Raw genomic sequence first — 24,839 nt, 5'->3', positions numbered from 1 at the left:
CAGGTGAGGGACTTGGAGAAAAGGAGAAAGGCAAGATTAGCTTCCTCTGGAGAAGCTGGGAAATGCCTTAGTGAATCGGATTCATGTGGCCTTCCTTTAATATGAGCTCTCTCTCCACTTTTATTTGATAGTGGCAAATTCTTCCTCTACCCTCTTTGGGTCTGTATCCCTACAAGTACTGCTCTCAGATAAAATAAATTAGGCTAATGAAGAGAGAATGAGGCACCTCTGAATGAAGGTCTCCTGTGCTTGCATGAAGAGCTCACAAGAGACACTCTGGAATCTGTGACATCAGGGTGGAGTAGTGGGGGGTTTCCCTCAAGTGCAGGCAATAAGGTGGTGCATTGTCTGTAGAGAATTTGAAATCAGCAATAAAACTGACTAAAGCATTTTTAAGGATTATCGGTCGGGCTCAGTGGCTCACTCCTGTAATCTCAGCACTTTGGGAGGTCGAGGCGGGCGGATCACGAGGTCAGGAGATCAAGACCATCCTGGCTAATACAGTGAAACCCTGTCTCTACTAAAGATACAAAAAATTAGCCAGGCATTGTGGCACGTGCCCATAGTCCCAGCTACTCAGGAGGCTGAAGCGGAATAATCGCTTGAACCTGGGAGGCAGAGGTTGCAGTGAGCCGAGATCATACTACTGCATTCCAGCCTGGGCGACACAACAAGACTCCGCCTCAAAAAAAAAAAAAAAAAAAAAGAACTATCACCATATGGTGGTGATCCCAAACAATGTCAGTGATAAAGTATTTTTCCTAAAAAATCTATTGAAGGTCTAAGTTCTTAACAATTGCTACCATTACCGGTGAGTTTCAGTAATATAAGCTGCTAATTAATGTACTTTTATTACTTACCTTTTAATAAATAGTGTTCTACAGAGAAGGTAATTCAGAAAACTCTCGTTTATATAGCAGCTCCTGACACAGAGGAACTCAGCTACACATGTTTGTTCCAAGAGTAAGTTTCTAAGGGTTTGGGACTGTTTCAGTTTGCCTGAAGTCTCTCCAGCCTCTGCAGAATAACACATCCCTGCATTTGAACAGTAGATTAAAAACACGCAATGTTAGCATGGTGGTTGTAAAGAAACTGAACACGTGTAGCTTCAATTCTGTCATTCTATGGGACCCTACAGAGTTTTTATTTTTGTTTAAAATTTAAAACAGTGCAGAGTGCAATCTTCAAGGCATACTATTATTATTTGGCATGTACGAATTTTAGTTCACACTTAAACATTTCACTGAATTTTAGTAGTAGCATAAAGTAGAATGTTTCCTTTTTTAGTCAATTGCTTTAAATCAAAAGAATTCGTCAAGCAAATAAGGCTTATTGCGGAAAATAGTGTCCTCATATAAAGAAGGGGAAAGTTCATAAAAGATCTAGTCCAAGTGTCAACTCTGCTAGATATCTCCATGGTCCAGAATTGTGTGTGCTGGCTGCTCTCTAATTCTACGTACAGAAGTGTGAGTGTGTATGTGGCATAAGAGTGTGCATGCATGTGTGTGTATGTGTGTTTTTGAGAGACAGAGAGAGAGACATTAGTGGATTCAGGTGACTCAGGGGCAAGAGGTCACTCATAAGATTGCCCATATTTAGTGAGAGCCCAGAAGGTTCAAATGAAGAGTCCCAGACAAAGATGTGCCGTAAAGTGTTCACATACTGCTGGGTAAAACACAAAGTCTAGATCTTAATGGCTTTCAACAAAATGGAAAAGTGAACAATTTGAGGAATTCCGGAAGAAACTAAAAATAGATGTGGTTTTCCCTCCCTTAATATTCCAGGTCAGACGAGGCAAAATCAAGGGCTCTGGGTCTGGAATAATTGTGTAATTGTTGATATGTAGCTATGTTTTGTGTACTGTGCTTCAGATCCAAAAATAGTTTAGTGGTCCTGAGAGGCAGACTCTGATAAATAGAAGGTGATGTAGTTATGAAAGGTCTTGAACTTGGAAATGTGGACACCCTCATTGTGCTGAGATAGGCCATGGGAGCTGTGGAGGGCTGAGCAATTTCCATGAGGCCCGATGACAATCTATACAATGCTAGACCATTTTGAATTGCAGTAGCAGCCACTGCGAACACCTTTGTCTTCAATCTCTTACCCTTTAAATTCCTAAAATAGAAAGCTCAGGCTAGAAAGCAGCGCAACTCACCTTCAGTAGTAGCAACCTGATCACCAGGCCAACTAGGTTGGTCCATCTCTCCGGGTTTGCCATTGTGGTATGAGACGGAACAGACCAGTGAATAAAGAGGGTACCAAAGTAATGACATATCCATGACTTGGACCTGGGGAGACAGAGAATTCAGTGGATTTAGGGGCAAGCAACTTGAAGTGAATAGCTAGTGCTTTTCTCCAGTATTAAAACAAGCAAGTTGTTTTGAACAGGAGTTACTTTACAGAGCGATATGTGTAGCATCTGGAAATTATTTATCCTTGTATTTTCTTTAAAAATGATTCACTACAGGTAACATAAAAGTGGTGCTCTTGGATACCAAGACCTTGCTAACTATCAAGTTAATATTTAGTTCCCCTAAGCTCACTCACAAGCTCTGTGGTTTTGCAGCATTCCACATCTCTACGTTTTTAAGAGGCACATTCTTCCTTCTCCCCAAGGAGTTGAACTTCAGAAAGTTTGATTAATTTTCATATATGCTTTGTTTTCCATTCCCATCACTGCTGCCTCCAACTTTGTGCTTCTTCTCAGTGATCTTATTTTTGGCCCCTTCTTGGCGATGCATTTCAGAGCCATTGTTGTTTTTCATAGACACTGGCGTCGCCCAGTCTTTTTTTCAGATTTCTTTCTCAAGCAAACATTGTCATTGTGCATGACATATTATGTATTCTTGAAAGGGCATTTAAAAAAGAATACGTCATTCCTCAGAGGAATTGCGAGGAGTCTTAGTATAGGGACGCGATTATTAGCCATCAAACAGGAGCCCAGGAGTAGTGACTCTGTGGGGAGGTGGGATGCATGCTTGAGAGTGGTAATTTTCACCACATGGATGACTCATCTCTGGTTGACCAGAAGGTGATACTGACCTAGCGATGTCACCCTTCTATTGTAGGTGTTATAATTATTGAGCATCTGTTATGTACTGGGAATTTCTAGCTCTTCCTTAGAAATTACTTTCACTGTAGCTAAGATTGTGGCATGGGGGAATCCTGTACCCCTGTTAACAAACAAGGGGCTTCAGGGGCATTAATGTGCACAGAAGACCCTTGTGTGGATATAGTAGCAACCACAACCATGCTGTGACTTTGCTTTGGGGTATACTGGATTCCACTAACAGTATATATCCTACCAAGTGAAAAGAGATAAGAGGTAAAACAAAATCTGTCCTTGATTTACTTACTTATTTTAAAAGCACTAATTGAACACCTACTATGTTCCTTTTAGCAGTTACCTAGCATTTTAGTTTGTCTTTTCTTTTATAACCTCACCTCCACATGAGTCACTTCTAACTAATAATTTTTAAAACTCATGGTCAAAAAATAATTTTTAAATGATCAATTCTTGAGTGTTCAATTTGATCTTTCTTAAATAGGTTCATGTACCGCACATGAATAAAATTCAGAGGGATCCAGAAACTTGCGTGGTAAAAAATATGCCTGCTAAATCACATTATGTTTTAACTGTATTTCAATACAATTATTTTCATTTGTTATCTTATATATTCTGTTTCGTGCATTTACAAACATTATTCTGAGAAGGCTTACACAGCCTTCACCAAATGGACAAAGAGGTTTATGGCAAAAAAAAAAAAATTGATTCTGTTTTAGTCTTTTTTTTTTTTGAGACGGATTCTTACTTTGTCACCCAGGCTGGAGTGCAATGGCACGACCTCAACTCACTGCAACCTCCGCCTCCCAGGTTCAAGCAATTCTCCTGCCTCAGCCTCCCGAGTAGCTGGGATTACAGGTGTTAGTCATTCTTTTAGTGAGAGTCAGTGAGATACAGACCCTCCCAGTCTTCATGTGACTAAAAATGTTTTTTATTTTGCCTTCAATCATGAAGGTTCTTTCAAGTGTGATACCCTGGAAGAAAGCACAGGCGAAAGAGGACAGTGGGCCCCTGGGCCAAGTCTTAGGCACACCTACGTAAGGAGACCGAGAGGAGGAACTGCCAGGGCAGGAGGACAGTGAATGTCACAGAAGACACAGAATATGTCTTGTGGTTTATAAGAAGGTAGAAGTGGCCAACTATGTCAAATGGTGCTGCCGAGTTAAGGGGGATGAGAACAGCTAATGAACCGTTGGTTATAGCAACCTGGAGACTGGGGGAGCTCCCTGAGAGCAGCTGGGATGCAGAAGTGGGGAGGGGAGATGGATTTGACTGTCTTTGAGGCTGGAGAGGGAGGTTAAAGAGGTGGAGATGAAATCTAGGTATTTGGCTCTTTAGTTAAGAGCTGTGAAGGGGAACAGAAAATGTTGCAGTAAATGAGGGGAAAAAGACACAATGTCAAAGAGATGCTCTATGTCTGTGTGCTGATGATGCTGAGGAAGTAACAGGGGACAGCACCCAGAGCCCAGTGGAAGAAGGGGCAGGCCTTATCATCCTCTCAAACTGGAAAGAAGGCCAGAATGGGTAGGGCAGGTGCAAGAAGATTGAAAGTTTTTATGTAGGTAGATGAATGTTTATTTTTTTTTTAAAAATAGCGTTTCCCTCTGTTGCCCGTGCTGGGGTGCAGTGGTGTGATCATGACTCACTGCAGCCTTGACTTCCCAGGCTTAAGTGATCCTCCCACCTCAGCCTCCCTGGTAGCTGGGACTACAGGTGTGCACCACTATGGCCAGCTAATTTTTGTATTGTTTCATAGAGATGGCGTCCCACCGTGTTGCCTAGGCCGATTTCAAACTCCTGCGCTCAAGGATCCGCCTGCCTCAGCCTCCCAAACTGCTGGGATTACAGGCGTGAGCTGCTGCACCCAGCCAAATGTTTCATTTAATTGACTGTTTTTCCAACGAAATGTGAGGCAAGGGTACTGCTAAGACTAAGGAGAGAAGAGAAGGTGTGAAACGGCCCTTTCAAGGAGTGAGAAAACTAACATAAATAATAGGATTGCCAGGTTATGTGGCCATAACAGTTCCACTGATAATGGGCAGAATGATTTTTACATGCAAGCTGCATGCCAGCCTATAAATAACTGCTGTCTGAAATACCACCCCCACACCATTTCCCACTGCTTTCTACCCTCATTGTCCTCCTGTTATCTCTACTGCCGTTCATGTTACATCTGTAACTGCTGGTTTAAATTAATTCACACTAATATGGAACTCACTGGAAATGGAAATGAACAATATCTCAACATTTCAAAGATATTTGAGTCAGAGTAGGGGCAGTTACTCCAGTTAAAGCAATTTGCTCTAAAAGTGTAATTTTAAGGAATGAGATGCAGATAAACAGGTTTTTCTGTTGCTTTCCAAATCCTGCTACAGAAGTGACAGTTTATGCTTCTGATGTCACCTGGCATCTTATTTTTCATACTATGGTGCCATTCGCTACACTTTCAGTTAAAAGCTGTATTCTAATATGTTAAAGAGAACCACTTAACATTCTTCCATGAAAGAATATAGGCCCTGGAGGCTGGGTGCAGTGGCTTACACCTGTAATCCTGGTACTTTGGGAGGCTGAGGTGGGTGGATCACCTGAGGCCAGGAGTTCGAGACCAGCCTGGCCAACATAGTGAAACCTCATCTCTACTAAAAATACAAAAATTAGCTGGGCATGGTGGTGAGTGCCTGTAATTCCAGCTACTCCACAGGCTGAGACAGGAGAATCACTTGAACCCAGGAAGCAGAGGTTGCACTGACCCAGAATGGTGCTACTGCAGTCCAGCCTAGGCAACAAGAGTGAAACCCCATCTCAAAATAAATAAGTAAATAATAATAATAATAAAACAATAAGAAGAATATAGGCCCTGGAAACATTGAGCTAATTTATTTAGAATGTCATTTCTTGCTCTAAGTCATGAGACAAACATCGCAAGGTAAAGACTACAAGTTTAACCCAAGTTTAATATTGCCTCTTTCTCTGCTCAGAAAGCACTACTTCATCTTAGATATTAGGTATATGGATAACTACCAAACCAGTACCTGTGAAATTGTCCCAATTTAGAGGTAAGAGAAAGGGATATCTTAATAGTCCTCCTTGGGAAGAAACTATCTTTAGAAAAATACTGTGATAAACACCTAGAAAGCAATTGAGACTCAGACCTCTAAGAGAGTAGAAGTCTCATGCATAAAGTGAGGGATGGAATATGTTTGTTACCTCCATAGATAGAGGAGCCAATGGGAGAAGAGTAGAGAATACAGGGAAGAAGGGAAGAGAGGTCAGTGAGATGGTAGGTAGCTGGCATTAGAGAAGGTGGGAGTCTGTGGAATGCTCAGCGAAGAGGTGGTCAAAATATCCCAATAGAATAGTAACATCCACCCTTCCAATCACAACTTGGTTATTTTTCTGGTTGTAAATATGACTTTAGTCACTCCTTTACTCCCAAACTTTAGGTTCACATTTACTGGGTGTGTGGTGAAATTCAAAAAAGGGGCTGTTTTTCTTTCGTACCAACCTAGAGCCACACAGACACAACATACTAGGAGTGTGGCAGTTCTATAGGTTGACCAGGCCAGGAGAATATAAACATCCTTAGGAATTCCCCGGCGCCCTGAGGTGGGTTCTGAAGTTCCACAAGCCGGGGTAAAGCAATTTTATCTAGAATTTTGATAGACCAGGATTCACAGCAGGCATTTGGTTTATGCTTCGTTCTGAAACCCTCATCTGACTTGGGTCAGTTCTTCTGTCCCCTCAAATGTTCCTGTGGTTTTCACCCCACTTTTCAGTATCTCCCTGGGTAAAATTAGGTAAAAATCAAATTGAAGCATTTTAGCCAGAGCATAGACTACACGTCTATCTCAGGAGGGCAATACAGCTATTTGGCATGATGTGAGTTTAATTCTGGCCTAGGGAGGTACAACGTGGAGAAACTTCTTCAATAAAGCTTGCTTGTTGACTTATTGATGACAAAGCTTTGTTTATGGGTATTGTCTGAGAAGGAGGTTTCAGGCCTTTATCACCTGTTATGATGTTGTTCTGAGTACTCTATGAAAGCTGGGACGTAGGTGAGTGGGTGGGACTTGGGGGTTGTGGATGGAAAAGAGACTGCTTAACTGTTGCTGGTCTACTTCTATGATAATAATGTTAACAAGGAAATTCTGTTGCTGGCTTGCATCAGAAGTGTATTTGTGTTAACTAAATAAAGTGGGGATAAATGCTGACAGATTTTTTTATTGTTCTCGTCGTTACAGAAGTGTAACAGGACTTTACCTCCATGTGTCCTTATTCTACTTAGAACCATTATTTCTCCTACCAGAAAATTGGGGATGGGAATGCATGTGTTGGTGGGGACTGGGGGTCACCAGAGCATAAGGTAACAGCATGGGATGCAGAGACAGAAGATCTAAATTCTAAGTCTGTCTCTGACACTAATGCTGCTTGTGACCTTGGTTAAGCCTTTCAACTTTAATACTAGATATTTGGAACAAATGATCACCAGCTATACCCCCCGCCCACCCTTTGCTCTAACATTATTTGATTCTGATTTTCTCCTGGCGTGGATGACTCTTAGTACGTATTTGTCTAGTGGTTTTGGCATTATGACTGTTCACTAATCGCCTTAATAAATTCTGAGGAAATTATCTCTACAATCAGAGGTAAAAATGAGGGAAACTTTTTTGGGAGTCAAAGGAAAAGCTGAAGCACTGAAAATAGCATAGAATGATGGAATTTGGATGGGAGATGGTGTTGTGAGGACAGGACTTTGCAGTCCCAAGCCAGGATTCTGCCTGATGTTTGCAGATCAACCTCGCTGTTACTGCAGTATACGGTATCCACCAGTGCAGAGCGCCCGCACCCAGGATGCACGGTAAAGAAGCAGAGGTTAAAACAGGAGTGACTGCCCAGTGTGCATGGACAAAATGACATGTGTACATTGAGAGGAAAAGTGTTGCTTCCTTCTAAATAGATTCCCTCCTAGGCCAAGACAAGAAGGAATGCCATGTCCTCAAATACCTGCTCTTCTCCATGGGACTGGGTTGGAGGGGACTGAGGGAGGAAGAGTCAATGACAAGTCGATGACTCTGAAATTCTGTGCATCACAGCTGAGGTATGTGGATGACATATGTCACACCGTGGGGATCAGAAATGACTTCCTGCTACATAGACAGCATGCCATCTCTAAGAACTGAAAGTGGAATGTGAAGGCTGTGGATGGCTCACAGGCCATTGGTGGTCAGCACTCTCCAAGAGTAGATCAATAAGGGTCAAGAGAGTAGTGTGGATGGCACCTCGATGAACCATACCTCAAATCTGCACTGTCCCCCCTCACCCGAGGTGCTGTCTCTCCCTCTCCCAGGAGATGGCAGAGGGGGTAGTGCTAGGAATAGAGTCCAGAAAACGGTCCCACTTGGAGGGTGACTTGGATTTCTGGCAGAAGCTGAGGCCATCACTGGAGTCATAAGAAGTGCTGGAAGGCAGCTGTCAACTGTGTCCAGTTGGCTCAAAAGATGGAAACTTTGCAATCTTCCATAGCAAAACAACATCAATGTCTGAGAGACGCATACACAAAGAAGGTGTAATAACACCGTCTATTGGTGGAATGGGTGCAGTAGCAGTCAGTGCAAATAAAATCTGAGTGGCTGCAGCTAAGCACAAATATGACCAATTCCATTAGTGGAGGCTCTGCCAAAATATACACACCCGAGATAAGAATAAGACCATTTGTATACTATGAAACTGCCCAGTTATTTGCCGGTTCCTTCCTTGCATAAGGACAGGTCAGTGCCAAAGGAGAACTTTCTTGGCCTCAATGTAGAAATACCAAAAGAGAGCTGACCTTGGGTCAAAAGGGTTGCCAACATCTGGTTATGGATTAAAAAATAAGAGAAAATTTATCAAAGCAGGGCTTACCCTGTCAAGATGTGGAGGTAGGAGAATTTCGCAAGTTGAACTAATATGTACTTTAGCTATGCTGGCCAGGGCTGTGGCATTAATAACTTCATTTGTGCATTACACTTTCAAATACTCCTCTGCAATGAATCAGTTAAGCAGGCAACAGAGTTTTGCTCTTGTCACTCAGGCTGGAGTGCAATGGCGCAATCTTGGCTCACTGCAACCTCTGCCTCTCAGATTCACGTGATTCTTCTGCCTCAGCCTCCTGAGTAGCTGAGATTACAGGCACCGGCAAACACTCCCTGCTATTTTTGTATTTTTTAGTAGAGATAGGGTTTCACCATGTTGGCCAGGCTGGTTTTGAACTCCCGACCTCAAGTGATCCACCCACCTCAGCCTCCCAAAGTGCTGGGATTACAGGCATGAGCCCCTGCACTCGACTTGGGAGCTTACCTTCTAGTGCAGGGATGCAAGGTGGATACATCCAGCAAAATTTACAAGTGTAATATAGTGTACCAGAGATGATATGGAAAACTAAAGCAAGTGGGGGGGATATGGAGGGATGAAATGTAAGATATGGCTGTCAATGAAGGCCTCACTAAGACAGCAATGTTGGGGCAAAAGTGAGCATGAGGCGACAGAGTGAGTCTTGAGGAAATCTGTACAAAGAATATCCCTGGAAGGCAGAGAGAACAGCAAGTATGAAGACCCTGAAATGCAGACTGCCTGGTCTGCAAGGAGGCCAGTGTGCCTGGAGCAGCATGAACAATGGGGACAGAAGGTGGTGCAGATCATGTAGGTCTCACTGGCTATTGAAAGGACTTGTATTCTGACTGCAGGAGATGAGTTGAGCACAGGTGGACTTTATATAACTTGTATTTTATAAAGACCATTCTAGCTCCAGTTTTCAGAACAGACTATAAGGGGCAAGAGGAGATGCGCAGAGACAGGGAAGACACTGGTAATTATCCAGTCAAGAGATAGTGATGGCTTGGATGAGAATGACAGCAGCAGAAGGGGTAAGAAGTGCCAGATTATGCATGTATTTTGAAAATAGAGCTAACAAGATTTGATGGCAAATTAAATGTAAAGTGTGCAAGGGAGGACTCAAAGATGACTCTCAGGGTTTTGATCTGGGTAACTGGAAGGATGGAGATGCCCTTTGCTAATATGGGAGAGACTGATGGTATAGCTAGTTTGGGAGGGACGATCAGGAGTTTAGTTTGGGACATGTTCTGTTGGAGGGCCTACTGAACAACTGAATGGAGATATCAAGTAGGCAGTTGAATACATGAGTCAGGAATTCAGGTGAGAGGTCTGTGATAGAGATAGACATTTGGAAGTCATCAGCAAAACGATTTAAGCCAAAATTAGTAGAGATTACCTGGGAAATAAGTGTCAACAGAGAAGCGTTTCAAAGACTGAGCTATGAGACGTTCTTATGTTAAGAGGAAGGACCAGCAATGGAAAATGAAATGGAGAGTTTAATTTCACTTGCTTTTACTGATAACCCACTATATACCAGCACTATAATAGGAGCTGGGCATAACATAAATGAGACCAGTGTCTGCCTTCAAGGTTCTGCATTCAGACAAATGGATTTTGTTTGAATGCAGTGTGGTAACTTCAAAAAGATATGCATCTGGCAGTGTGGGATCAGGGAAAAGAAATACTTGGCTCAGGCTGGGAGAAATAGGAGGGTCCTTGGAAGAAATAACACTTGGAACTTAAAAGGAGACTAAATGTTACCTGTGTGAAGAAAGGAGAAGGGCAGAGTGAAAGAAGGGCAGGAGTGAAACAGCTGGGAACATGCTGGAAAATACGTATTTATTTGGTGCTGAAATTTCTTCATGAGAAAGTAGGAGCTTTGTCTCTAATGAGACTGTACCTCACAGTCATGAGAGATATTTCATATTAAGAAACATATATAACCTGACTGGTGAATTATTCTGACTACATTTGCAGTTTGGTTGAAGAAGTTTGGGTTCAGCCACCAACACCAACGTTTTAGGATTCGGGAAAACGGCCTCTGTGACAGTCAATTCCAGCCGTAGCTACGACGGGGCAGGGTCTCTCCTTCCACAGTTCATTCTGGGTTGCCGCTGAGGTCATATGGTGGTTCCCTTTTTTATTTGCTTTTGTTTTCATTGTAATGTGTGCGCAGCAAGCACACAGTGTTCCTAACAACAAGCAGGGACCCGTGGACGAGAAGAATTGCTCCTCAGAGAAGGAAAGGGACAGTCACTTTGACAACGCCCATTCCATATTAGAGAGTCTGCTGCACCCAGCAACCAAAACACAAGCAGGAAAACAGGCAGCATTTGCCCAGGAACTGTGTCCCTCAGCAGGCTGTTTCTTAAGTCAGGGTGTATCCAATCCAAGCTGTAGACTACAGCTGAGAATCAGTATCTAGAAGTGGAATAATAACATTTTGAAGTTCATCCTCCTCTTGCCCAAATACTCTGGTCTCAAGCCTAAGTCCCGCTGGTGGTTGCTGACTTGCCCTAGTCTGATAGCATGACAAGAAGGGAAGGCAGCTGGAGGGGAGAGAGGATGAACTTGGAGGCACTGGAGCCCAGGGCTCCAGAGAACAATGAACAGTTACTAAACTCTTCCTCTTCAGTTTCAGCAGAGTCTGTAAACTCAGTATGATTATCATCCCACTTTCACACATTATAAAACTGAATCTCAGGGCCAGGAGCAGTGGCTCATGCCTGTAATCCCAGCACTTTGGGAGGCTGAGTCAGGGGATTACCTGAGGTCAGGAGTTTGAGACCAGCCTGGCCAACATGGAAAGACCCCATCTCTATTAAAAATACAGAAATTAGCCAGATGTGCTGGTAGGCACCTATAGTCCCAGCTACTTGGAAGGCTGAGGCAAGAGAATCGCTTGAACCCAGGAGGAGGAGGTTGAAGTGAGCCAAGATCACGCCACTGGACTCTAGCCTGGGCGACAGAGCGAGACTCCATCTAAAAACAAAACAACATTGAATCTCAGTAGGGTCAAGTAATGTGTAAGAATCGTTTGAACCCGGGAGGAAGAGGTTGCAGTGTGCCAAGATCGCACCACTGGACTCTAGCCTGGGCGACAGAGTGAGACTCTGTCTAAAAACAAAACAATATTGAATCTCAGTAGGGTCAAGTAATGTGTACGTGGCCACATAAAATTGGTGGGACTAAAGCGTCAATTCCTACAGTCTGACTCCAGAGTCCCTTCTTTGACACTATGAAGAATTCTCTGAAGATACTCTTGGGACTACCTGCATGGGACTCACCTGAAGCATTTATTTCCAATGCCGATTCCAGGCCATTCATCAAATTTTCTGTGGGCAGAGCTCCAGAGTGGAGAGTCAAACAGCATTTTCCATCTGTGTTCTGACCTTGGGAAGGTTTCTCCTTGGGCCTCAGTTTCCTCTCTTGTAAAATGAGGATCAGAGGGGTCACTTCCAGTTCAAAAATGAGCTGACTATAATTCATCTTTAAACCCAACAACCTGAATGCAGCCTGCCAAACAGGCCTTTACTATATATCTCGTTATCTTTAAATATCCGTGTTACCGAGTGGTATTTTAAGTACCACTAAATTTATAGTTTGATACACAAATACTCACGGAGTTTCCCTGGAAACCTAGGAGAACTGGACATCCCTCCAATGTGGCATTTTTGAGGTACAGCCCTCCCGCGGGGGAGGACTGAACAACTTCTTTAGATCTCTTCTCTTCTGCGGATTCTTTTATTCTCTGCTTTCTTGGCACTGCTAAAGACAAAGAATTCATCGCTGGTCTTCATTTTCCTTCACTCTGAAATTACAATCTAATTTAGTGGTCATCTTTTAAGTTGAAACCAGGCATCTTGTACCTCTCATTAGCTCTAACCTATGTTTGGTTTGCTCTGGTTTTGCTTTTCTGATTTTTTTCTTTGGAGAAAGGAAAGTGAGAACTAGGGGCATTGACTAAACAAGTCTGTCCACTTGGTGGAGAGGTTTCCAGATAAGAAGGATCTGAAGGACTTCCCATGGGCGTGAGGGAAATCGCACACGCCATCCGGGGAAGAGGACCAGGAAATCACTTTTTGTTTTTAAAACAGCAGCGCGGCTCTCAGGGATGACTCTGTGAGGCTGGGAGGATCATAGCTGGGGGAGGCCTCAGTGAGGCTGAGCGTGGGAGCGGAGCTGCTAGTCCTGTCTGAAAACGCGAAATGAGTCTTGCTTGGTTCTCCCTCCACTGGGCGTGAGGCCCCCTGCCCAGGAGGCCGCAAGACAAATGGCCCCATAGTGGAAACTGGGAAGCTTTTAGGCATCTGATCAGAGCAGGAGCCAGCCGGGGGACCGCAGTGCTGGACAGGTAACAGACATTTCTCCTACTACGGTCTGTCACTCTGTCTCCCTTTGTAGCAAGAGCTCAGGGGCTCCTAAATCACTTCTCTTAAGGCATCTTCCACTTACGATCCTCTTTGCCTGCTTTTCTTTTGCGTAGCTATGATATGTATGTTGGGAAGGTAAAGTACGTCCAGTCAAGACTGTTGTGCACACTGTTGGTCCAGTTAATGAGACTATGTTAAAGGAGATGGAGTATTGAGCAACTAGCTGGGATCCTTTAGGATTTTCTTTGTAACAGACTTTTTTTTTTTTTCCCCAAACAAGTTCTCTCATCCTTAAACCAGAAAATACTATAAAAACCAATGCATTCATGAGCTACTGAGCTGCTGCTCTTGCCAAGAGCATTTCGGGGCCAGGCGGCCATTGCTGTGGTCGGGCTGAAGAAGGTCGGGCTGAAGAAGGAAGTTGCAGTAGGAGCCCCGGGTATTCGCTCAGCTCCCGGAGAGTCGTTCCAAAGGGCAAGGGATGACCTTAAAAATGTAAAATGTAGGCTGCAGCCTCCCACCGAGGGCTGAGGGGAAAGGAGTTTGTAGTCAGCGTTAGGAAGGAGGTCAGTAAAAGTGCAGGGGCTTCAGGGCCAGGCCGACTCGTTTTGAAAGGAGCAACTCTATGATGTGCAGTTTGCTTACACCATGTTTTCTCATACTTCAGAAAGCCGAGCCACGCCACTTCACTATAGCATTTTTTCTTTCATAAAGGGCTAATGTAGTTGGTTTTTCAATGAAGGTTATTTTTGAATTACACAAATAATACTTGACTATATTCTTATCATGAAAGAATAACTCTAAATAGGTTTTATTTTTTATTTTTTTTTGAGATGGAGTCTCGCTCTGTCACCCAGGTTGGAGTGCAGTGGCACAATCTTGGTTCACTACAATTTCTGCCTCCTGGGTTCAAGTGATCATCCTGCCTCAGCCTCCTGAGTAACTGGGATTACAGGCACCTGCCACCACACCCCGCTAATTTTTGTATTTTTAGTAGAGATGAGGTTTCACCATGTTAGCCAAGTTGGTCTCGAACTCCTGACCTCAGATTATCCACCCGCCTCAGCCTCCCGAAATGCTGGAATTACAGGCGTGAGCCACTGCAACGGGTCTTCTCTTAACAGTTTTCAATTGCACCCCCAATATACAATCTTTTCCCCTCCCCAAACATTACTCTATCAATTGTTTTCTGTGTTACCAGTTAAGGGCTTTATTTTCTGTTCTTCTGAGCTCTTAGGACAAGCCAGGGCACAGGAGTACAGTAAATTCTCATTGTCAAGTTCATGTGATGATCCTAAACTCCTTCCTCTCAGTGAAAGGATAAAATGATGCATGGGAAACATGAATAGCGCTTTTAACTCTTAGAAAAGTCTAAAAGAGTTTTACTCATGTTTACCGTTACTATTTTGTGTTGGTTTTGGCTTTGACAATTAATAATGTTAATAACAACCTCCTAAGGATTAAATTCTAGATTTGCCAATTAGTGGTTTGGGGTTTTCCCTTGAAGGCCATCAGAGGTTTCTTACTCTAGAAATGAAAGGGGAGAAAATAAAATTACAGGAAATTAACTAGATAGATAATAACTAGTGGCCCAGAGAAGGTAAAGATAGGAGAGACTGCCCTTTTATTCAGTGGATAATAAATGCATTTAAGAGATGGGTTCATTTTCCATCTCTTTTAGTCTTCTGTAAAAGGGTGGCCTTCCCTTCCCCACCAACAATGTTAAGAGACAGGCAAATAAAGAAAACATCACTATGAACAAGTTGGCACAGCTTATGGAGAGAGTCTTTGGGAAAAAGGTATAAATAAGCAATGTCAAATCCAAGAATAATTACAAACACTTTCCGTAGCTATTTCATATTTTCTTGTTCTTTACAGGATTTCTCCACCCCAAACTATAGGGCCACTAGGCCTTGCTGATTTTGGACATTCTGTAAAATTTGCCTGCCTTTGTCCCTTCTCCAGATCTCTGGCTACTCTGATGAATCATTTCTTCCTAGTGCACGGTGTTAGCCACATGAGAGACCTCCACTGAGGCCCTGTAGACTAACACTGCCTCACTCACTGAGTGTGGGTTTATTGACTGTGATATAGTAACCTCACTTACTGTGCTATGGGGTACTTGGGGGCATTTTGGAGCAGTTAAAAAATATCCCATGGGGTCCCACCTCCTCGGATTAATGAGGCTAATCTGTCTCCTCCTAAATATTATGCATTCAATCTCTTGTATTTATAGGCAACTTTTTAGCTATCAAAAGACTTTTATGCCTCTTCTTTCTCCATGTCACAGGTAGAGCGGGCAAGTTATTCTCATCTAATGGAATACAAAAACAAGGGGTTCAGAGGGTAATTTATTTGCCTCACATGGCACAATGAATTTTTTTGGAGGACTGGGATGAGAAGAAACTCAGATTGCTGTCTTTGCAGTCCCATTGTTTTTGTCAGTACTATGAGGATAAAAGTCACGTGGAATAGAGAATTAATGTGATTGACTGGATTCTGTCAGCTTTGTAGCCACATGGTAGATGTTTTGCTGGGAATCTGAAGTTAGACTAAACTATTGCCTTGTCCAGATATTAGCAGGTTCTATCACCTGCTGTCCGTCGGCGTCACCCTAGGAACTTAACAAAAAGAAAACAATGTCTAGACACTTTGCCAGAGAAACTGAATCAGGATCTCTGAGGACGGGGCCAGGGCATGGTTAGATTTTTTGTTTGTTTGTTGTTTTTAATCTCCAAAGTGATTCTATAAGGCAGCTGGGATTGAGATTCACTGAGTCTGGGCTGTGTGAGATACAGTGGCTAAACTGAGAAGCAGAAGCAATGGCTGTTTATGAAGCCAAGAAATTAGGGCCAAAAGTGTCAGCAGCAGTGCAGATCATTAGAATTCTGGCTGCTGCTGTTTTTTGGAGGAGCAGACACATCTGCACGTCAGAGTGAAGAGGAGATTTCCGACACCTCCAACAATGGCACTGACTTTCCAGTTTTAATTGGAACATCCCTGCTGACTTCACTGTAGATACGTAGGCTCCCTGAGACTTGCAGATTTTACAAAGGCAGATTAAATGTTCTAGATAAACAGGATGTGCTTTTCTAATGCCAGATGACTATCGGATCATAGTTTTTATTCAAGGTCATTTTGCCATGTTGTATCCCAATCCCAAGAGAAAGGGGGAAAAAAGAAATACTAATTATCGTTTGCATGAGCTGCCGCTTTCTGGATTGCACTAAATATGAATAGACAATAAGTCACAGCTATTTTTTAATTATAACATGTTCCCCTACAGCCTTTTCCCCATTGACGTTTCTTGATACAGTTCAAGTTAGTATCTCTCGTCAGTGCAATGTTTGTCTCCTTGATAGAGAGGGCTACAGGGCCTGTTCAGTATTTATGTCAGTTTCCCCAGGACCTACGAGTTTCTGCACAGAGTAGGTGCTCTAATAAGGGTAGTTGAGTTAAATACACATATTAGCTAAGGGCACACCATGATTCACAAGTTACTTATCAGCTCAACACTTCAGATCACATGGTGTGACTCTGGTCATGATGGTTAAAATAATTGGAATCTTCCCTATGTCCTAAAAGATAATCGCCAACGTGAAATCTTTAAAATTACAGCCTAGTGGAATCACCTACTCTGGAGTGACTTGCTAAGTGCCGTGGAATTGCAGAGGCAGAGAACCTCTCTTCTTAATCAGCTTAGACTCTTAGTGGAAAGCAGGTTACAGGCATTGAGAATTTTAATAACAAACACTTTTTTTGACTGATTTTTTTTAAATTGTTATACTTTAAGTTCTGGGGTACATGTGCACAATGTGCAGATTTGTTACATAGGCATATATGTGCCATGTTGTTTTGATGCGCCCATCAATTCGTCATTTACATTAGGTATTTCTAAGAAAAACCCAAACACTGCATGTTCTCACTCATAAGTGGGAGTTGAACAATGGGAACACATGGACACGAGGTGGGGAGCATCACACACAGGGGCCTGTGTGTGGGGGTTAGTGGAGGGATAGCATTAGGAGAAATAACAAACAATATTTATCGAGTACTTGCTATGTGCCAGGCACCATACTCAGTGTTTTATAAAGACGATTGTTAACCCATTTAGTTGTTCCAATAATCCTATGCCTCAGATAAAATCATACTCCCCATTTTACAGATGGGGGAATCCAGAAAAGTTAAGTAAATTACCTGAGACAAAAAGCTAGCAAATAGAGGCACGTTAGGATTCCACCTCAGGCAGTCTGACTTCAGAGTCCATATGCCTAATTACTGTGCTAGGCACAAAAACACACAGTGCTGAAAAGTGATCCACATGGCAGGACCAGATGAGGAGCTGAGGAGAGAAATGCAGTGCGTGCAGTGGAAAGATATATCTCTGGGGAAGACAAGATAAGAGACAATATGCCATCAAGGTCAGAGTTCAGACTTTGGAGACAAACTTGGCCACTTGCCAAGTATGTTTATTTAGCCAAAGCTTAGTGTTTGTTTAGCAATGGCTCAGTTTCTTCATCTGTAAAATGAAGATGATGATACTTCTCATAACACAGGATTATAAGGACCAAATGAGTCTAGTGCATGTGTAGTGCTTAGCCTAATGCTTGCCATATGGCAAGTGTCTGGCACACAGCAAGTGCTTGATAAATGATAGCAATTGTTGTTACCGGATGAATAAGCAAGACCTGAAATGATGAGTAAAGTTTAGAAAGGAGAAACAGATTATTTCAGCTGCCAAGAATTGTGTAAGAAGAAGCTTCAAGGTAGCAATGCATTCCACCAGTATTTTCTGTTAATATTTATGACGAAAGAAGGTACAATAAAAGCTGGGAGTGGGTCAGTTTGTTCTATACCCAAGTGTTATGGGAGAAAAATTGATAGAGCTCATTTTACATTAGGTCGTGGTGATCATGCTTGCCTGGTGAATTAGCTTAAATATTCTCTGGGCATTTGCAAACATTTAAAGTATTTAAATATGACACAGTCACAATTTAGGAAGAATAGTGTTCTGGGCAAATAAATTCCCTGCTGTTGTGTTGGATTATTGATCAGAGAAGAAAGGAGGGAGGGGCCCATTCAGGAGATTATTACAACCATCTAGATGTAAGATGATAATGTCCGAACCAATGTGGTGGCCCAATGTCCAAACCAGTGTGGTAAGATGACAATATCCAAACCAAGGAGGGGCTTTGAGCACATCAGCAGCAGGTAACATGACTTAGTTCCTGGTCGAATTGCTGCTTCTACTCCTGCACCGCTTCTTTTGTCCAAGGACACCTGTGAAGCTGTGAGCCTAGGAAACTGGAGAATGAAGCCAGCAGTTGGCAAATCTGGGAAGGGATGACTTAGGAGAGAGCAGTGGGAGAGGAGACAAGTTCAGTTTTCGATGATCTGAATTTACACTCAAGTGGAAATAGTATAGTCGAAAAGGCTTGCCTAATATCTAGCAAAGAGGGGAAATAGGAATGCAGAGGAAAGAGATATCTTTGGGGACAAGAAAAGAGGCAATATGCCATAAAGGTCAGAGCCTGGAAATACAGTTCTGGGAGTTCTCACATAAACTGATAATTAAAACTATGGAAGTGGATGAGCTCACTATGAGAAGGTGTCAAGAGAGAAGAACTGTAGTCCCAGGAGAGGTATCTGGCAGGGCGCACAGTGAGGCAGCTGCAGGATGATGAGGATGGGAGCATAGAAGGAGAAAAGGCATAAGTTCAGGAGCCTTGAGAACCAGGAAAGGGAAAGGGAGCCCTGCAGAGGAGGAGGCCATGCACAAATGGAGCAGTTACACACCGCAGGCCAGGGAGAGTGAGGACTAGGGCAAATGTTATGGGTTTGCTTCTACAGAATACTTTTCATAATGAGGTGAGGACTAAAGTCAAACTGTCCAGAGTAAGGAAATGTTGAACTAGCAAGGACTTCTCAGGGTACTGTATTTCTTGGGGTTGAGGGCGGGGGGATAAAGTAGTACTTGTTTTTTGTTTTTTTTTTTTTCATTCTAAGTAGTACACACATTATCTGGTCAAAATCTAACAAAATCCCTAGAGAAGGAAATGGAGATTTAGAAGAGAATTCACGGGCTAAGGACAGCAAAGCCATTTCTCAGAGAGATGGAATGGATGGAGGCCATAAAGGGAGGAAGTGCGGAAGCCTAAGATGGCCCTGCCAATTACTGTAATGTTGGAATATTTTAAGCCACATTGTGAATAACTGCTTCCTCCAGCCCCTGGATTGCCTCCCCACCTCTGCCTTAGCCATCCACCCACTTTCCTGGGATCCTCCACAGACTTCCCTATGATCCAGCAACGACACTGCTGAAGTCTGGCCCAGCAGGAGACCCCCAGGCCCTGCTCCTGCACAGTTGACAGAGATTGTTCTGATTGGTCCATTATTGTTATTATTATTGAAATAGTCAAGTATTATTTTGGATCTTACCTGATACATGGTAGAACCACAGAACTGTGAGGCTTGAGAACAACCTAATGTGAAAAGAGCTTTGCCAATTTTTCTCCCATAACATTTGAGTATACAACAAACTGGGCTGGGTGCAGTGGTTCACGCCTGTAACCCCAGCATTTTGGGAGGCCGAGGCGGGTGTATCACTTGAGGCTAGGAGTTCGAGACCAGCCTGGCCAATATGGTGAAACCCCATCTCTACTAAAAATACACAAATCAGCCAGGCATGGTGGTATATGCCTGTAGTCCCAGCTACTCGGGAGGCTGAGGCGGGAGAATCGCTTGAAACCCGGAGGCAGAAGTTGCAGTGAGCCAAGATCATGCCATTGCACTCCAGCCTGGGTGTCACAGTGAGATTCCGTCTCAAAAAAAAAAAAAAAAGCAACAACAAAACTGACTCATTCCACAGGGCTTCCCTCTGTCTGCAATTGGAATGCACCCCTGGCATTGTTTTGCCAGGGCTCAGGGAAACCCCTCCACATGGTGAATTAATGCAAGACAGACTAGATAAGAGCAGTTAGGAACTCAATGTTTTCATACAGATGGCAATCTTTTGCTTAAAGGCTAAGACCCACAGTGACTTAACAACAAGAAAAGAGGATAAAAGGTTATCAACGCCACCCACATGTGCAGTGTGTTTTGGAAAACTTGATCCCATTGTGTACAAACAAATGTTCCCCTGTAATCTGATAGTACTGAACTGCCCTGACACAATGCTGCTGCAGGTCCTGATTTCAAGGCAATGGAAAATTAAATAGGAAAAAAAAATATCTTCAAGGCAGTCCTTTAATTGGTATTGTGTCCCATGTTTGTGTTAAATAAATATTTAGCTTATATTTTTGCTTGTGCAAGAGATGAATCATCTAATCAAATAAGGTCAGCAAAGATAAGTCTTACCACCTCTACAACTGAAAATACAGATTTATGAAGGCAGGCTCTTAAAGTTACACTTAAAGGTTTTTAATCTGTACTTCTACAGTTCAGGGAGTAGGTTACTGATGACATTCTATCCCTATTGCAACTCTGTATCTCATGGAGATGAGCAGAGTAATAATCACAATAAAATTTGCAGTGATAGTCCTCCTGAAAGTTGGCATTGCCATCTATCATCCACCATTAAGAGTAACTCTGTTCTTTAGTAGTAGAATGTGCTTATATGTGCTCATCTATTTTCAGGTGCATTTAGTCTCTATTTTGATAAGTATATGTTTGCAAAAGGGCTGCCTGATCATAGTCTGTATCCCAGAACACAAGGATTGGGGGACATTAGGGTATATGCCCTTGGCTTTTTTCAAAGGTTATGATGTTGTGTCTAGTTAGCCAGCTACAGGCCAAGGTTTAGTAGGAGGTATGATTTCCCTTGATATTGTACTAATACACTTAGTTCCCTTCTTAAAGAGAAAGCTATGTGTATAACATCACCTACTGTGTGGATGTGAAAGCTAAGCAGCTTACATGTGGGAAGAACCTTCACCCTCTACTTCAGTTTACAGACAGATTTCGTGGGTTTCATGTACTCACCATCTCCAAGTCCTCACCCCACAAACACTCTATAACTCTTCCCAATACAATTTCCATCCAACCATCCCAATGGGATTTCCTTTGCTAAGAGCATACCATGTCTCCAAATCCAATGAGCAATGTCAGTCTCCTCCTTAATGGACTTCTTGGCACCACTGGACATAGTTGACCCCCTGCTTCTTCTTCTTCTTCTTTTTTTTTTTTTTTTTTTTTTGAGATGGAGTTTCACTCTTGTTGCCCAGGCTAGAGGGCAATGGAGTGGTCTCAGTTCAGTTCAATCTCTGCCTCCTGGGTTCAAGCAATTCTCTTGCCTCAGCCTCCTGAGTAGCTGAGATTACAGGTGTCTACCACCATGCCCGGCTGATTTTTGTATTTTTAGTAGAGACGGGGTTTCACCATGTTAGGCAAGGCTGGTCTCATACTCCAGACGTCTGGTGATCCACCCCTCTTGGCCTTCCAAAGTGCTGGGATTATAGATGTGAGACACCGTGCTCGGCCCCCTTCTTCTTAAAACTTGAGTTTCCCTGGTTTCCTTGATTCCACTAACCTTGTTTCTCTCCTGTTCCTGCCTCTCTGGTTTCATTCCTGTCTTTGGTGGTTAGCGACTATGTAGAGCTGGTGATGGGAGCATTAAGAAGAATTTACTGAGACAGTTGTAGGTAAATAAAGGCAGATTTCTTAGAAAAAGTATGAAAATATGTTACAAGGATGCCATCGACAGGCCAGCAAAAAGGAGCTGACTGTAACGAGACACAGTCTTGCTGGGGATTTTACAGAATGTTGCTTCTATTGTGTGCTGAATAGGGCTTTGTGTAGTACTGATAATGCCAAGGTTGCAGTGAGCTAACTTGCATTTGTTTTAATCAGCCAAGGGTCTGGTCATAAGTCGGGCACAGGAAGATTGTGAATTATTTGCACAGGAAAGCTATGTGTTCATGGACCATGCAGAAGGGCAGACTTATAGCTTATCTGCTTTTTATTTTTGCTGTCCCTTGGTCCTGCCAGCCTGATTCTTTTTCCCTAATTAGGACTTCCCAATTTCCAATCATCTCGGCTTTGTCATCTTTCTTAACTGGATCTTTGATTGTTAGAATTCTGTGGGACTTGTTCCTAGGCCTCCTTCTCCACTCTTTATTGCCTCCCTAATCAATCTTACCTAATCCTATTGTTGCAATGACAAGTCCTCCCCAGCCTGGCCTCTGCTCACCTCACCAGCTCTGCCTCGTACCCTTCACCTGCTCTCTTTTCATGTTCCAGCCACTCTGGACTGCTTGCAGCTCCTCAGATGCGTCATGCTCTTTCTTTACCTGAGGGCCTTTTCACATGATCTTTTTTTTCCACCTAGAACCATCTTCCTCCCCTTCTTCCAAAGTGCCCTGTTGTTTTTAGCTACCTCCAACTTAGCCTTTAGGTTTCAGCTCAATTAAATACTTCCCCTGGAATATTTTCCACAAATCCCTAAGACTAGGTCCTGTCCTTCTGGTATAGCCTTTTGTAAACAGTTCAGCTCAATGGTTAAAGGGATGGGCTCTCGAGTTAGACTTTCTAGATTCAAATCCTGGCTCTGTCACTTACTAGCTGTGTGATCTCAGGCAAGTTATTTAACCACTCAGTGGCTCAGTTAATTTTATGTCATACTAGATCTGTACCCTTTAATTAGATATCATACTGGAACCACCCCATTAGGGTTGTAAAGATTAAGTGATTTAATATTGTCAGTGCTGAGTTTAGTGCCTGACACATAGTAAGTCCTCAACAAATATGAATGTTATGATTATTCTTCTCAGTAGCACTTTCACATAGTTAAACAATGAATTGAATAATTTATTCTTTAATAATGTTCATCTACTCCATTAGACTTTAAGCTTCATGGAGACAGGGACCATTGTCTTGTTTACTGCTACTTCCCCTTCACTCAGTAGAACTCTTAACATATAACAGGACTTAATAAATCTTTTTCCAGTAAAGGAATACACAAATGAATAGATAAGGGAATAAATAGATTTACTTTGTGCAATAGTTATAACAATACATATAATACAAGCAGGAAGGCTAAGGGCCTAGACTAAGTGTGTGTAGGTGTTCAGGGGAAATAGACTATTTATAACTGGACAGATCAGGAAACCTTCATCTGCGAGGGAGTCCTACTGCCTGGGCATTGAAGGATGGGTAGAATCTGAATATGCAGTGATTGTGTGGGGTTAAGGGACAGGAAAAGATGGAGATGAATAAACCAAATAAATGACAGGGTTATTTTGGTTTCACCAAACACAGAGAAATTGTTTGGCAGTAATTACTCCTGTCTACCCCCAAAATTAATTCTCAAAGATTGACTTGGCATTTTTATTTTTGCATGAGCACTGGAACATCTCTTGCACTATTTTAACTTATGAAAAAGCAACTGACTTTGGTAGTGAAAATATTATAGATGCTTATTACATATGCTCACTCTTATAAATAAAGTCCAGGTTGTGGAGAGCCTTGAGGATCAGTGAAAGTGATTTCCTTTATTCTGAAAGCACAGGAAAATTGAACAGGGAATGTTGTGAGAAGAGTGCTTTAGGAAAATCCATCTTGCATCTCTGTAGAGAGGGAGCTGAGAATTAAAGAAAGGAAGCCATTGCCATGGTGTACATGAGGGGCAGAGAAGGCCTAGACTGTGTAATAAGTCAGAGGTGGGGGGATAAATGCAAGATAGTTATGATTATTCTCAGAAGTTAACCTGGGTGAGCCTGCATTTGAGTTGAAATAACTGTGAAGAATTTTAGACTCTTAGAATAGTAACAGGACTTCAAGAGACCAACTCTTGCATCCGGATTTTGAAATTATTGAGTGCAGTCAAATCCCTGGATTTACTGATAAGAAAACAGGCTCAGAGAGATAAAGTGACTTGCCCCCCATCACACAGCTAATTAGTGGCAAAATGAGGCTAGAAGTTTGTTTCCAGTTGCCTGGTCAGGTGTCTATAAAGTTTTCCGTTTTTGTTTGTTTGGTTGGTTGGTTGGTTCGTTGATTTCCCACCAAGAAGATCTCTTAGCTCAAATGACACCTTGTTCTCAGGAGAATAGACTGCTGTGTTTATAATTTTGCCACTACTGTCTATCAGCTTTGTGGCCTCAGTGAATTAGTCTTCCTTCTAATCTTCCGTTTCCATATCTGAAAAGTAGGAGTAATTTAGTAGTATCAGAGGCTCCTTGAGAGGTTAAGGGCATAATTCTTGCAGAGAACTCAGCAACAGGCCTAGAACATAGTGAGCACCCAGTAAGACAGGACTCCTATAGTCATTGTCACCAGCAATTATTACCCACCAATTATAATTAATAACCACCAGCAATTATTAGCCACAATCCTATCATATATGGTTGCTCCAACTGTCAGAGGATGTCATTGGCGAAAATTTTGAGAATCATTGGTAGATCTCTTGGAGTTCTGACTGACTCAGCTCCTAGCCACCTCTTAGCTCTGAGACATTCAACTCTTTCTAGGCCTAGTTTTCTGATCTCAGGGCTGATGAAGGATTTCTAAGAGAAGAGCTGATCTTAAGCACTGAT

At 42.6% G+C, this 24,839-nt stretch overlaps 1 protein-coding gene across 4 annotated transcripts in view; it reads left to right on the top strand.

Annotated features, from left to right (window-relative positions):
* The window catches only part of ADGRF5 (adhesion G protein-coupled receptor F5), a 103,724-nt gene that overhangs the window by 20,072 nt on the left and 58,813 nt on the right, over positions 1-24,839 (top strand). For 2 of the 4 annotated variants that reach the window (XM_011986874.1, XM_011986871.1), the window contains exon 1: positions 13,013-13,289. The exons of 1 other annotated variant lie outside the window; for it this stretch is intronic. The gene's annotated coding sequence lies outside the window, so the exon portion shown is untranslated. Of the gene's footprint in view, positions 1-13,012; positions 13,290-19,876; positions 19,920-24,839 lie in introns of those variants that run through there. One more of the 4 variants, XM_011986873.1, reaches the window with a different exon arrangement.

The sequence above is a fragment of the Mandrillus leucophaeus genome, unplaced genomic scaffold (genome assembly GCF_000951045.1).
Source record: "Mandrillus leucophaeus isolate KB7577 unplaced genomic scaffold, Mleu.le_1.0 Scaffold3, whole genome shotgun sequence".
In the NCBI taxonomy this organism is placed as follows: Eukaryota; Metazoa; Chordata; class Mammalia; order Primates; family Cercopithecidae; genus Mandrillus; species Mandrillus leucophaeus.
The sequence above is the reverse complement of the archived record's forward strand: the minus strand, read 5'-3'. Positions and strand labels throughout refer to the sequence as shown.